At 31.2% G+C, this 16,266-nt stretch overlaps 1 protein-coding gene across 4 annotated transcripts in view; it reads left to right on the plus strand.

Moving 5' to 3' along the window:
- Window positions 1-16,266, plus strand: part of kek5 (leucine-rich repeat, immunoglobulin-like domain-containing kekkon 5 protein) — a 653,879-nt gene that overhangs the window by 522,844 nt on the left and 114,769 nt on the right. For all 4 annotated transcript variants that reach the window (XM_088194859.1, XM_088194856.1, XM_088194858.1 and 1 more), the window contains exon 4: window positions 10,740-10,771. The gene's annotated coding sequence lies outside the window, so the exon portion shown is untranslated. The remainder of the gene's footprint in view (window positions 1-10,739; window positions 10,772-16,266) is intronic.

The following is a 16,266-nucleotide window of genomic DNA, read 5'->3' on the forward strand; positions in this document are numbered from 1 at the left end:
TTTTTAAATAATATATTTTGTTATATTATATTTTTGAATATTATTTTTGATTTATTAAATTTGCGGTTTTTCAGTAAACGGTAAATTCTTTTTTAAGATCGACGTGAAATTTTCTTTATAACATAAAACTCTAGACTTAGCTTTTGTAAAAAAGTATATATGTACATGTCACCTTGTTTAAATGGCTTAAAAAATTAAACAATAATAACACCGTTGGAAAAAATCCTACATAAAAGTTGAAATTGAAATAAAACTAAAAAAATAGTTTATATACAGTTTATAAGTAGTCTGTCATACAAACTTCTATGAAAATTGTGTTATTTTTAGTAAACAGTTAATTCCTTTATTTTAATGATTTAGACGTATTTAATATAAAATTAACTGTGACAAATTAAACTGTTTTTTTTTTAAATTTTATTTCAATGGTGTTCTGTGACCTGCTCTATTTGCAACACCCAACGCGCGCGCAGAATTTTTTTTTTTTTTTACATATTACCTGTCATTACCATGTGATGAACTTTAGCAATAGTTAAAAAAGCACTTCATTTCTACTTACCTTGTTTCTTTGCTTCCCAAATATCTCTCGAGCATAGTGATCGTATTATGTATAACACAAATTAATATTGAACTCAATTTGGCTAACGAACCTGGAGTTAAGCCTAGAACATCTATTACCAAAACAATAGGATTAATCCACTGCGCTGTAGCCTATTAACAATATTAAATTTGCATCCACTGATATTACTACAAAAATACTCGTGAAATAATATACGCATATTATGTACCGCCAGAGCGTCTAATGGAGCGTTTAATCTTCGGATTAAAGCGCTGGAATAGTTTTCAAAGCCCTCTTCAAATTTAATACGCGAGAATATTGAGGTCAGAGTGTAATGTATGATAATCCAATTGCGAAACTGTAAGTCTCGAGGCATTAACCGAAAACGGCATTATGACGGCATTAAGGGCCAATCTCGCGAATTAAACTACATATGCCCTTCACTGCATTTCCAGACCCCCTGGTGTCGTTTTCGAGCTATTGGTTCGCAAAAGGGAGACCCGTCACGTGCCGGATAAAGGCTGTATTGGAAGTGAATAAAGACGCTCTGTTTATACATACACAAAAAGGAAAACTGTCACTAGCATCGTCGTGATTCTCCCCATTCAATACTCTAGGCAAATATGTGGTTTATCGATGAACGTATACGTGACGAGTTTTTTATAAGGGTACCGGAAAGAAATCAATCTTTGAAGTGATTCGACAATAATGAGCAATACTTAATTCTGAATTGGTAACTGGAACCCTCATTAAACTAAGATTTCTGGCTTGTGATAAAATTGAGTAACATAAATTTTGTAAAGGATCTAATCAAATTTGCAAGTAGCCCTTCATTAAAATTGTAGAGACAGTGGTTTATGATTTATATTTTACTGCTTGCTGAATAAGCTGATTATTTAGATGAAATATGAATTGTTTAATATGTAATTAAATTAAATATAGTAAAATAAGCTTCAGCTAATTTTACAAATAACCTTAAGGAGATAATTGTAGCTTTTTCTAAAGTACCATTGTACTATTTATATTAAAAAACGGGTTGAAAAGACGACATTCATAAGCGACGATTTACTTTCAGGCAAGCGTTTGAAAGGCACTGGTTCTGTAAATTTTACGCAACAGATAGCAAAACCGTCGTTAGAATCATTTCGCCACGCTCTCTAAAACATGAATGGGGAAAATTAAACGAAAGCTCCGCAATTTTCTTATCCCCTCAGCAAAAAGCTCTTTTTTATGCGTGTATGTGGCATTTCTTTTGTATGGTTACGAATGTAAAAAATATATTTTGTGTACATAATATAATGTATTATTATATCCTCTCATTTGTATAGCACATCAAACCAGAATAATACATCAAGAAATGCAATTTCAGTGCACCCTTATCTATTGTATGATACGTATACCCTATAGATAAACGAGTCTTTGACAAATGTCGCTGTCGTTCTTAATTTTTATGTTTCCTTTGGACTTCAGGAGTAATCTTAGTAGAGAAATTTCTCTGACAAACGACTGTAATTGAAAGGAGGGTGAAACAAACAAGGGTTAGATTCATACATAAAATAAGCATCAATAGAAACTTGGGTCATCATTAAAACTTTTTTTATCATTTTGAATACTGGTATCGAGTAATGTAATATTACCTTTTATTTGTATAAAAATGTAAAATTCTTCCTCTTTTGCTACAAATTTAAAAGTGTAGTATTAATTTCATACAATGAAGATTATTCACAATTTAAATTAAAATTAATTTCATTTTTAAGTTATATGGCTCAAGTATACACATATGTATTTTATCAAAAACTGTAAAATTATTATAATAAAATATATAAAATTAAAATAAAATATATATGCTTGTAAAAAACTAGTAAATAATAACGAATCTAAACCTTATGCTATAGACCAACAATAGTTTTCTCGTCAGTTTATCCGACTGTGGCTATCATTCGCGACAGCCTAAGTAGGAGGTCAGGTCTAACCTCAATCCACGCATTGTACTGAAGCAAAGCCCAACTAAGTAATGGGTCGTAACTCCTGAGCCTTACCCAACTACTGAAAGAAGGGTTGTCTTCTCAAGACCTTAGTTAAGTGTTTTAAAGTGTGTGTATGAGCATATGTTTGAATATAAACTATAGTAGATTGGTGTGTATTTTTGTTCTATTTTTTATAAGATTAATTCTAATAACAAAAATAGTTTTTAATCTGCTTGATTTTAACATAAAGGTACTTTAGAAACTCCCTAATTATATTTTTAAACCTTCGATCTAATATTTTTATATTAATCACAATAAAAAATCAATTAATATTACATGATTTGCTTTATAGTAGCAGAGATTTAACAGATTTTGAGCTATACAAAAAAATCTACTTTAGACACCCTGAACATTGATGCTTTCAAATTCAATTATAATTTCAATATTTTATAATCTGAAATGCTTCTGATTTTTAATAGTTTTAACAAGATATCTATACAATGCATTTGAAAAGCTATACACATAGCAATAAATTCTCCGGCTCACATCCAAAAATTCAATCTAACCATTACCATACGTGGCACTCGAAGCGAATTGCTATTCATTGGATTCACAGATTGGGTGAGAATTCATTCCGAATAATAAAATAAAAAAGTTTTTCACCGCCCGAGGATGCACCTATCTCACTTGGCAACGTCCAAATTCTTCATTTTCTTCTTCGGGAAAATTCCTCCCAAACAGAAATGAAAATTTCGGCTACAAATGCGTATATTATGCAATATCATCAGCCGAGTCACGATAATGATACGAGCTCTCGTGTTAATAATGAAATGGAGGAGAAGCGGTACAGGGTCGTAAAAAGGCTGGGGCAAGGGCCTGAAACGGGGCCCATACATATATTATTCATAAAAATTGATAGATAAAGCATATACGGGTGTGTGCCATATGACGATGCCGCACTTCCTGGGCAATAAAGCTGTGTTTTGTATTGATGCGAGAGAGGTCCCACCCTTGCAGCTGATGTCAGCACGCGGAAGAAAAGATAACAATATAGGACGTATAAAAAAACACATTCTCTATGTATGTATCTTTATTTGGGCGATGGGGTCGCATCGTTTTGAGCGTTTTTTACTGTAACTAAACTAGGTCAAATTTAAGAAAAACATATTTTTATTTTAATATATTTATGGTTTTAGTTTCACGTAATATTAAATCTGCTGCTTAGTTTTATAAATTAAAAGTTTTTTTTTTAATTTCACCCTCGCTCTTTCATGCTTCTGCTCGGAAACTAAGGGGGCGCCAAAGGTTAAAAGCATCACAGCGGGGAAAAAATCTATGCTTTGGCTCGAGATTCTAACCGCACACTGACGCTAATAAAAAATCTCTTAATTCCCAAAGAGCAACCGATGCGGTAAATTTTTAAGCGGCACACTCTCGGAGGTGCTATGTCGTTTTTTCTTTTCTCTAATAAATGGAAACTTTCTAAACTTTTCCGTCTAGATAGCTACTGCTTCTATACATTTATATATTTAACATTATAAATCAACTATTCTGTAACCTTAGACTTATAAATTGAACATTCAATAGTTATTGAAAATGGATTTCGAATTGAGTAGAATACCATAAGATATTGTTTGATTGAATTTTAAAAAGCTAGTCTGAATAAAAAATATTAACCTACACCAAATGTATTAAATGTTAAAATCTTACACTACAAAAAATAAAAGTAAATACTATAGCAAGAGAAAACTTTAATTGATTAAATTTAATTTTGAATTTCGCCTTTGAATAATGTAGTTCTAAATGTTAGTTTGTTTACTTAGCTATACTTAGCTATTTGTATGTGTACAAATTTTATATTTACTATAAATACGCAAAGTTCTCGTATCTGGTTCAAGATTGACGTTAAGAGGGAAGCGGCTGCTTTCTTGGTCTTCTTAATATATGTCAAATGTTGGCATAACTCAACTTAATGCGTGTTCGGATAAACGTAATATGTCACTACAAAATGATCAAATGTATTTGCTTAAACTTGGATACAATTGCGTAAAAATTGTGTTATATATTTAAATATTCCATTCTGAAAAATACTTAGGGCATGTAATATATTGCTAAACTCCACTTGTTCCGCGTTTAGATAAACTCTTGTACCCAAAGATGTTTTGTTTGGAGGTCAATTGCAAATGGATTTGCTCACGGAAGCGAATTTCGAATGGAAGTGGATGATATGCGATTTTCATTGTTACTTTTAAGGTTTGTTTAAAACAAATCAATCTCTCGATGTAACTTACTTAAACTATTTTTAGAGTCAGAAATAATGGATATATGTAATACGTCACTACAAAATGATCAAATGTATTTGGTAAAAGCTTGGATATAATTGCTTTTAATTAATATACAAATGCGTAAAACTTTTGTCGAATGTTTGAATTTGCAATTCTAAAAAATAGTAACGGCATGTAATATATTGCTAAAAAGCGATAAAGCTTTTTTAAGCTGCAAAAAAACATAACTGACCGATAAAGTTAGCTAAGCAAAAAAATGGGATTTTTTGTAGTATTTGATAGGAGAAAATATGTGTTTGCGATTTTAACTACTAAATGTAATTTACTGGTACAACAAACATAATATATGTAAGTAAACATCAAAGCCACTGCTTTCTGTCGAAGATTGGCGTAACTCTATTTGTTGCATCTTAGAATGAACTCTATTGTCCTGAAAAAAATTGGGTGGAAGTTATACTTGGACGTCAATTCTGAATGGAAGTGCTGGCGGAAGTGAATGAATGAATGATGAAGTAATGATAAAAAAGGATATACCTTAAATAAGTATAAGGATCGCACTGAATATTTGTTAAAGTAATTTGTGATGTGTAAATTGTATTAACTATATTTTTATTTTATGTTTTATTGCTCAAAGTCTTTCAGGCTTAAAATTGTTTATAAAAAAATACAGAAATTACTTGAAATTATTTTATTTATCGTGCTAGTTAATTAATTCATTGTCCCATCCTTCGCTGATATTTTCTGCAGATATTTACAATCTCACTTTATATAAAGTCCATAGAGTTGATTTATGTGCTATTTTAAAGCCAGGTACTGCTCCACTTCCCCCTGCGTTCACCTGGCTCATCCTGGACGACCTCCAGATCCGGGCTCCTTCGTATAAATATTGTTACATTTATCTTTCCAGCGACACTGCGCAGTTATAAAATTTGATTTAGTGACGGTCGATGCGAAAGAAATTGAAATGTGAGTTATCGCAGGCCATTTACAGAGTGAGGGTCCAATGCTCGTCATTGGGTTCAATTAGACCCTTGGAAGAGGCGTTAAGTGCCTACATAAATTCGCAGCGATGTTGTGTTGAAAAATAATTGCACTGCTGACTTGAACCATAAATTAAATTTTCACTGTACCCAGCAATATCTCGATTTCTCGAATAGTTTGCGGTTCAACGGTCCAGAAATTCATTTGCTCGCACGTCTTAAATCAAATATATTCTTTCAACTGAATAATCCTTTAATTAGTTGAGTTTTTATCATACCGTCTAAGAAAATCTCGCATTAAATGAATAGACATTATATCGCTTGTTTTCTCGCACAAAAGGTCCAACAACTCTTCGGATTAACTTCGAGGCCTGAAAAATAAAACTTGGACCCATTACGGGGGTAGGTGGCCGGTGCAGATAACGAACTTCGAGACAAGCAAAAGGAATCCGAAAGTTTGGCCCTCTTGTAATTACAGAAGGGCGATGCTAATTATAAGTGGCCGTGGAGAAAAATCAACAAAAATTCGCTGTAATTGGACGTCGCCGGGCAAACGAGATAATTCAGTCGTTACCTGGTAACTTTAGAACCCTAACTTACATTTGTATTGATAATAATAATGTAAATATTTTTATCAATACAAATATATATTTTAATTATGTATTAAAAGGGTGAACCGCATCTTTTCACTATTTAATGCAATTTAATCTTTTAATACCAGTAAAATACCATTAATCAGAAATAAAATTTAATTTGTATATAGTACATTTATTTTTATTGTTTGCATTGTATTTTTGAATACAACAACGTCGTATTTGCCTACCTGGAATATATTTTGGTTACAAAGCTAATGACCCAGGTCTGACTTAACAAATAATATTGAACCCGGAATTGCACAACATTCATGCAGACTTCCGAAAGCCATTAATTATCACAATAAATCTTTAAATCATTTTTTGCATAAGCCCCAAGACTTAATGGCGTCACATCGAACAAGCATTGTTTGAACTTTTTCGTAATAATCAGACGGTCCCCAAAGTTCCTGATGGGGTGGATGGAGGTGGAGTTATTTAATAACACGATTGGCTCTACTTTACTTTCCCTTCCATTCATGCAAGCTTTCTCATATAATCAGTTATAAAATATGTGACACCATCGATCTTTCGGTTAACTTACTCATGGACTCATAACTCGCCAATTCGACTCCGCTGACATACGATTGTAAAGTTATGCGAATATTGCTAATGTGTCGCCTAATACCTGCATTTTTCTGTACACTTTTTAGTAAATTGTCTGCAAAAGTCACGTCAATCCTCACAATATGATTTTTATAAAAACTTCCAGGGCTAGTCAAATATTTTATGAGGACCTCAACTATTTATTTATTATTTATTTTAATAATATTGCAAAGTAATAAAAAAATACAGGAGTGTGACAAAATAATTGGACCAAACTGAATTTTTGTAGTTTCTATACACTTTTATGTATTTAAAAAAATAAAAGCATTACATTTTCACGCATTATTACTTTAAAATTTTACAGACATAAGTCCAATGCGTTAAATCTGTACCAACTGGGTAAGTCAATCAGATACAATGGTAATAGTTAATACTAACAAGTAAGTATTAATTATTAGATAAAGTCTAAAACAGGCGCGTACGGTGAGATACATTACCTTTCACTCGCTCGAGAGTGAATGAGAGATAAGGGCGTGCGTTACATGCGTTCCGCACGCCTAATTGTTCTCACTCGCTCTCGTCACTTAAAAAACGAGCGAGCGAAAGAGAATGTATTTCACCGTACGCATCTGGTCTAAAGTCCTAAAGAAAAATTGTGTAAACTTTAATTAGCTTTTAACATACCATAAATCCATAGTACAATGAAATTAACTGACGATGGTACGATTGAATAAATTGAAACTAATTACATGAATTTTCAAAATCTTTTATTTATATGTGAGGGTTATTCTTCTAATGCTTTTTTAAAGAAATTTCTTAATTACTGTATTAAATAAATTTGTTTGATTTTGTATTTTTCAAGTAAAACTTTTTCTTTCAATGCTGAGTATTGCGAACTGATGTTTTTTGCATTTCAAACATAAGAAGATACATTTGATTATTGACGTACTGACTGGAATAGTGGAGATCAAGCAACAAAGCAATATAATAACATCCCTTTAGTCTAATGACGGCGCGCCACTGTAATGTAGTAAAATCTTCATCACTACCAATATATAATTAGTGAATATATGCTTACCTTTTGAAAGCCCTAATCACGACCCTCATTACGTAGTTACGATTATCAGAATAATTAAATTATATATACTTAATATAAAGAAGGAAGAGATTATCAGATTAAACAAATTATATATTCAAATTGGATAGATTCCATATTAGTTGTAAAACACACGCAAAGATTATTCCATCGCTACTGTTATGTTTAACCTATTATCGTTTCACGGCAACTCGAGCACACATTCTATTGTGATGTTATTATATGCACATAAACCTTTATGCGAGGAGGGGTTAAAATAATCGATTGTTCAGTCAAGTGACACACAGACGACGGAGTTCGTAAAGAAACGGGTCGTTGTCGTCGGCGGCGAAGAGGTCAGATTGCCGCCGTTGCGCCGTTTAACCCTTCCGGCGCCAAATCCAATTAGACGGGTCTAAAGCGGGGTAAATAATACCGCTCGACCGGCTAAACTGTAATCATAATATTGTTTGTACGTGACGTGTTTTTACAACGTCTACAAAGTGACCGTACTACAACAGGGTTTGCTAAGGCGAGACGTACTAACGTCTTTGTTTTTAGCCAAGTATTATACAGCGTGAGCTCACTGGCATATTTTTTGCACACATAGATATGTATTTCGATATCGCATTTCAGGATGTTGGAGTCAGGCCATTTTTTTATGACTCGTTTATCGATCGCGATCGCGAACTTACTGCAATGCTTATCATTGACGCTACTAGACAACATATCTACAGTATATTATTGTTTTATGGTTTTGAGACTAAAAATATGTGACTTGGCAGCTAAATAAACGCAGGAAAAGCTGGTAACAGTTTATTTTATAAACATGTATAAATAACCACATATATAGAATAATTTAGATGCCTCTCTCAGGCGGTAGAGTTCAAATGGCGGGTATTGGAAGTCAAACAGTTTTTGCTGGCGTGTCGAGTTGTATTATAGTCCGCTAGGATTGTCATTGTGTGTTCTCGCGATACTCCCTGGACTATCCGCTGATGTCTCTTGGCTCATCTCATCTCATTTCTGCTGCTGTAATTTCTCCTGCGTCTCTCGCTGCGTCTATGCCTCTGTGAGTAAGTGTTACATCTCTTATAATGCTGATTCTAGACAGCTCTGGTAAATTGAAGATGAGTTCTGTGAACCAATTGCATCGCTTCTTGGAGATACTCACGAAATGTGTTCCAAAGTGGCTAAAGTGATGTGACTTTAAAGCCAAAATAGATATCGAAGAAGCTAGTCACAGTTTATTTAATTTAATAAAGTCAGTAGGTCTTCGCTGGCATATTGAGTTGTATCTTGTTGGCTGAGTGCTGGGACTGTTTCTGTGATGTCATATCCTCGTGATGCTTTTTAAACACTGCTTGCACGAACCCACCTTTTTCTATGCAAGGGTTTAAAAATATGTAGCCGTTGTAAAACATTAAAAAATATTAATAAAAACTAATTTTTAAACAAAAAAAAATGCTATGATAATTTTCTCAAGAGATTTCCGAGGAGGGGTTAAACGATCCGCTGATATCTCTCAAGGCTTGCCTCACTTCTCCATTTATCTTATCATATTTGGCCTTCTGCCGTCTACCTAAGCTTGTCTATTTTCTCAGTTCGTCTCTGACCGTCTGCTGATGTGACAAACGAGATCGATTACTATAATGGTTGTTACGCAAGTAGACGCATTGTTTATCGCACACTATCGCTTATAAAACAGTAGTTTTTCTGTGCTTACAAGTGATAAATATGCTAAAAGGTGGTACGCGAAATATTCAATTATTACGCAATTATTCAACACTGAATTATCTGTTTTTGTATTAAGCTTTTTGTCACAACGAGTTGGTATTATCTATTCATAATGTTTGAAATTTACCTTAAAAATAACAGTGCAGCTGGTTATAACCTATACAAAAAGGTTTTCAATCGAATATTCGAATTGTTTGCCCAATTTTCAACTATATCATCATTCGAATATTTTTTAATATTCAGATTCAAATGAAATCAGAAAAAAAATCAAATGAAATTTTAATACTTGAGCATAAAAGTAATTAATGATGTATTGAAATAATTATATTTTTAATAAATAATACTTTACAGCAATTAATTAAATTGTTTTACTAATTATGTAAATAAATTAATATCGGTATAAACCGAAAAAAAATTACGAATATATTTAAATATTCGAATACTTTATTTATTTTTAATAATAAGTCGAACCCCATCGCACACATTAAAAGAGAAACAGTCCATATAGTCACTGCGGCAATCGGTAACCTAAGGGTGGAAGAACAATAGTATTATGCGCAGAGTAAAATGTATAGCGCACGTACTTTTTTGGCGATATTTATGTGATATAAGGTAGTCCGTGCAATATTTATAATTTATAACGCATTTGTTTAATGAAGCTATTTGAAATATATGAAGCCTTACATTCGAAACGTATTTATTTTTACATTCGTTTGTTTGAAATAGTCGTTAGTTTGACCTCTATATTATAACAAATTGTGCATTTGGTTCAAATCCTCACGCTGAAATATAAATAATGTGCTTGTCAATCTATGTATACAAATTATTTTGTTTAAAAAAAATCTTTGATTAAATTCACATACAAATAGTCTGTTAAAAACATATATAGATATAATAAACAATTTAAAATAGACTTGTATTTTATCAGTTTATATTAATTGAATGTTTATTTTTGTTACAGACATTCGAATAATATACAGCAACACTCAATAGGTAAGTTTTGTTGATTTTTTTTCGGAATACCAAAAATACGCGTCGAATCGCCCAAAAAGCTTCTACTCCAATTACAGTGTAGTGCCGAGGTCTCGAGTTAAATTTGACTCGTTATGCCGCAGACCTCCTCTGACCCACTCAAAGTCCCTTCTGGGACTCAAACGAGAACTTGGCTTTACCCCGTAACTGACAATTTCGGTTAACGTGGATCCTATAATGTCTGCGATGCAAAGCTTCCATTGCATCCAAGTTAGACCGACATTAGTGTATAATGCTATAAAATCTTTCATTTTATATTAAACTAAAAGCTTGGTAAAGTTCAGTGGTATCATAATAGTATATCAAAGTTAAATTTACTTATAAAATCTTTGTAACTAAATTCCGCAAATCTCTCTTGCTCGACTGATAATATATTTTAGGGTCGTTATAAATGTAGTTTATTTTACATCAAAAATAGTTCCATAGTTAAATAAAATATAAGAAATACTGAATAGCTAGATCATTAACAGTTAAAGTTTGACATTCGAGCGCAAAAATAATTTGTATCGAATTGACTTAGACACGAACATGTTTCGAAAAATATTGCATTCCTTACTCAAAGGAAACCATATAGGAATATAAAACGCGAAAGAAAAATCATGAAACAATTTTCTGTTATACGTCAACCAAACACATGGATAGGCATGTCTTATATTATGAGCATACATATGTATCAAATTCGGTAGTAATATGCATATTCTACGGTCGGAAAAGCGCGGAGAGCAGATGCTGGCTCTCATCAATATGTGGGCTTGTATCCTTTGAGCTTCTGCGGATGTTGATCTTTCCGTCTGCGATATGATAATGCATCTCACGTCATTGCAAAGCTGCAACTGAAAGATATTATGCAAATGCTTTTTGGATGTTTTGAAAACGATACAGAAAACACACTTTTAGGCTAGGTCATTTTTATTGTAATCCTTGTAAAGATTTTATCTTACATGCGACACTTTTTTGTTTATTTAAAGAAATATATAAGTATTATATTATATTTACGCTTAGTGATCAATTAAATGTCGATTTTTTTTTATTTCTAAAATTCATTGGATTTTTATAAATATTTTCCCATAAAAGATCTATGTATAAATTATTAGCTGTTTTTAAGTACAACACAATCTTGTCCCTTTTACCACAAAGATAAATTACGGTATATTTTGAATGTTTTAAGCTTCTCTTTGTTTTAGAATTCGTCGATTTTTTTTTTATAAACTTTATTGTTTTTTTTTATGAAAAAATTAACACAAAAATATATAAAATTTTACGCTAAAAACAACATAAGATCTTGTACTTTTTGCCACAAAGAAAAGTAAACGCTATACTTTCAAATGCCACCAGTTTTCCTTCAAGTTATTTTAGCTATCGTCGATTTACTTATTTTGACAAAATTCATTGCTATTTTTCATTTAGCCTTTCCTACATAAATAATATATGTTAAGTCAAACGCTAATCTTTAATATAGTATTACACTTCAATTTTGTGCTTTTTGCCACAAAGATAAGTTACATTTTAATTTCAAATGTCATTTTTCCTTGTTTTTTTTTAATATCGTCGATTTACTTTTGTTTGTCAAAATACATCATTTTTTAATTCAATTTTTCACTAAAATAAAATTTGTAGAATTACGCGCCAATTTAATATACAGCATTACAATATCACGCTTTTTGCCACAAAGATAAGATCTCTAATTTAAAATATATTTATTAGATATACACTTTTTTTGCCAAAGTTTATTGCTGCTTTTTAATTTAGATTTTACTACAAAGATAATATGTAAAATTACACGCTGATTTTAAACACAGCACAAATTTGCCACAAAGATATGCTAATACTTTATTTTCCATAGTCAATAGTTTTATTTATTTATTTTTTGGGCAAAAATCATTGTGTTTCAAAAATATTTTTGCCACAAATAAAACACGCGTTATAATACAGGCTTTTACTACAATTTTTTAGATATCGTGGATTTATATTTTTTAGGCAAAATGTATTGCCATTTATGCCAAGATAATTATAGTAGAACAACACGCTGATTTTTAATACAGCATAACACTAAAGTGTCACATTTTTTGCCTTCAATCTTCCTTCAATTCTTGGCAGAATTCATTGTTTTTCAATGAATTTTTTACTTTAAAAATATAATGTAGAATAACACACTGATTTTAATTACTTATAATTAGTGAATATATTGTATTTTATATAAGTTGTATGAACGTGTGCCAAAGCTAACAAATTCAAAATTAAATATTTTACGCTGTGGTGTCACAGTACTAATCACCTGGATGCAGATCATTAAACTTCTCAGACATCTCTTGTAATTTGATAACTGACGTTGTAACCTATCGTGCAAGTCGTTTAAATTGTATTTGCAACTATCAGTGATTTATTTTAAAGATTGTCATAAAATTTGAGGTTTTTTCTGTGGATTTTTTTATTTCTTTTCTTTTTTAAAATTTCCACTTCGCAAGTAACGCTTATTCAGGAAAGTTCTAGATGAACATGTATACAACAGTATCATTTGAGAATCTACTTCAGCGATTATTCTTGTGTTTTCAAAGGTGTTTGTATATGTTTTAGTAGATGTTATTATTTTACATTTTTCCTGCGGTAATGCCACTTTCTGATTCTGTTAGAATCTATGTATGTCACGATGTGAATTTAAGTATTTTTTCTTTAATGTTATTCTAATTTTGTACATTAAACCGCCATCACACGAAAAGTGCACACATAAAACATTTAATTGGAACCACGCTATAATTGCCTTAATTAGGTTTAAGCGCATTGCATACCCGCAGTGCACTTCCAAGAAGCATTAACCCTTTGCGTGCACGATTAAAAAAATCTAGTTATCTGAGAGCAAAGACACGTAAACGAGAACAATTATCGCTTTCGTTAATAACAAACGAAACAAATCGCATCGACGGTCACGCGATTGGCGTTTTATTTTTTCGTTTGCTTATTTTTTCTATTATTATTTCTTTTTATTGCGACGCATTAATTTAGCATTCTATTAAGGATGCATGCTTCGTGTCCATAAAGAAAAATAATTTCGAAATTGTTCCGATCATAAAACCGTCGGGGTTCGTACGCAAACACATAAAGAAAGCCCAAATCGGACTGAACGCGGGAGGAATTTGCTTTTCCGGCGGTTCTCTAACTATTGCGGAAAACGTAATGTTTCAAAATGATAAAAAAAAGAAGATGGATCAGATAACTAATTCTGCTACACGCTAAATTCAATTAAATAATAACAGGTCACTATATATAACGTATCTTTGTTTGTAATTAAAATAATTATGATTTTAAATCGTATGACAAAATGATAAGGCTTCGAATAAATAATTTTGAGGAGATAAAGAAAATTTAGACACAATGCTGTTAATGTTTAGCTCTGCCACGAGATCGTACTCTTTGTGAAAGTTTAAGTTTTAAGGCGGCCTTTACGTTAGGTGACCGTATGATAATTACAAAATATATAAAACAATGCTTTTTCAATGCGGGGTCTTAATTTTTTTGACGACATAAAACCTATGAATAAAAGGGGCCTAAAATTTGTAATAATTGTAATAATTGCTAGATATAGTGTTTTTAACTGCAAAATTAGTGCTAAAGTTATAGTTTCAAAAAAAAATTAATGCTGAAATAATTAATAATTTATTAAAAAAATGTATAATATTTTATATATTTTTTAAACCCATCTCAAAGAAAATTATTTATAAAATAATTTAACAATATAAAATAATTAATGTCAAAACACAATTTTTGAAAGCAGTTAAAATGTTTTTATTCCGTTAAAGACTTATGCCGGATAAAAATTGTCTTCTCAATGGCATAAAATTGCGTTAAAACATTTGTGCAGCATCTCTGACTCATAAAATGTTTATTCGACCTGAAGCTTTATCTAATGATAACGACTAAACAGACCTAAAATCTCACAATTGAAGTAGAAAGGCTGCTTGACTTTGATGGTGTACTAGATCATGGGTCTCGATTTGGATAACTACACTGTCTGCGAGCTCAAATTCTGAACTATTTTTGGTCGGAAATATAGATAAAACCACTTATTTGCCCCTTTATATTTTATTTGGACAGTAATGAAAAAAATCTTAAAATATACATTTTTCACTTAGACTTTTTTTCTAATATTCAAATATTTGCACGATTTGACTACGAGATACGTCCCTAACCTTTAAACGGTATTTCCTTCTTTGTTATATCTCCGACACCATTTCTGTGGCGGCTGCTTTTGAGTATTGTCTATTATGCGCGTATATTTTATAGATTACATTGAATAACATCGATAATTAAATTCCTTAAGTAACCTCATGCTAACAAATCTACGCTTCTATCTGTATGTCAATAGGTTTATTATTATAAAAAATGAAGTGCATACCAATAGGTTCAAAAAAAAATGTGAGTGGATTATTGTTAAAAGTCAATGTAGATAAAAACTAAATTTTCTGTGGTAACTGCCATTATATTACGTTACAATATCACTGCCAATTTTTGAATTATGTAATTGTACATTACATAATAAAAAATAATAAAAGCTATAATTAATAAATGTTTCATTATATATAACCTTACTTTTTTCGCTGAAAACCTTTTTTTTATTAGTGTAAATAGCAATTTAGTATTTCACTTAATTTATTTTATTTTTTCTTCTTTTATTTATTTGACAAGAAGCACGGTGAGATAGTAAATATATATATGAAACTGTATCGAGCATATTGTTTCATAATATAATTTTATATATGCGTTATAAAATAGTCCATAAGTCCAATAAGTTCAAAATCCAAAACTTTCCACTGCTCAATTTTTTTAGAAATTATGCTACTTTTGGTGCCATTTAACTTTTGTTTACCTTATTGTGTACCAGTGTTCGTCGTCGTGCGACGACAGGAAGTACAATAGTATAAAATTATATTTGCTAACTTACATATCGTTTATATTTAAGTTTTGGGGTCACATTTTACCGTTATTAAAAATTCCATATTCGCTTCTCATTCGTATCGTACTTAAATTTATTTATTTTTCATCATATTTTCCGGCCCCATGGCTTCAAATTAAATACAAGTTGATAGGGTCAAAATTGCTTGCGGCTATAATGAGTCAAAATTTTAATTTCGCTTTTGCCCTAAACGTTTTTGAAATGTATTTACTTCCTCAAAATATGTATCATTCATATGCAAATTCTCTTAATCTATAAATAATATAAATAATACAAGTAATTTAAATTAATGTAAATATTAAAATATTTAATTTATTAATAATATACAATGTAATCGAAATATTTGTTTAAAATGCAAATGTAATTGCTTATGACGCGTGAAAATTATATTGTTGTATTTTATAAAATCAGATCCAATGTTTTTATTGATCAATTATGTAAACGATCCAAATGGATCAGTTTCTTACAGTTACACTGATTGCTAATTCGTATCACGATGCCAAAATGT

This window comes from Plectrocnemia conspersa, unplaced genomic scaffold, assembly GCF_051122295.1.
Source record: "Plectrocnemia conspersa isolate PC_06_02 unplaced genomic scaffold, ASM5112229v1 ptg000010l, whole genome shotgun sequence".
Taxonomy (NCBI): Eukaryota; Metazoa; Arthropoda; class Insecta; order Trichoptera; family Polycentropodidae; genus Plectrocnemia; species Plectrocnemia conspersa.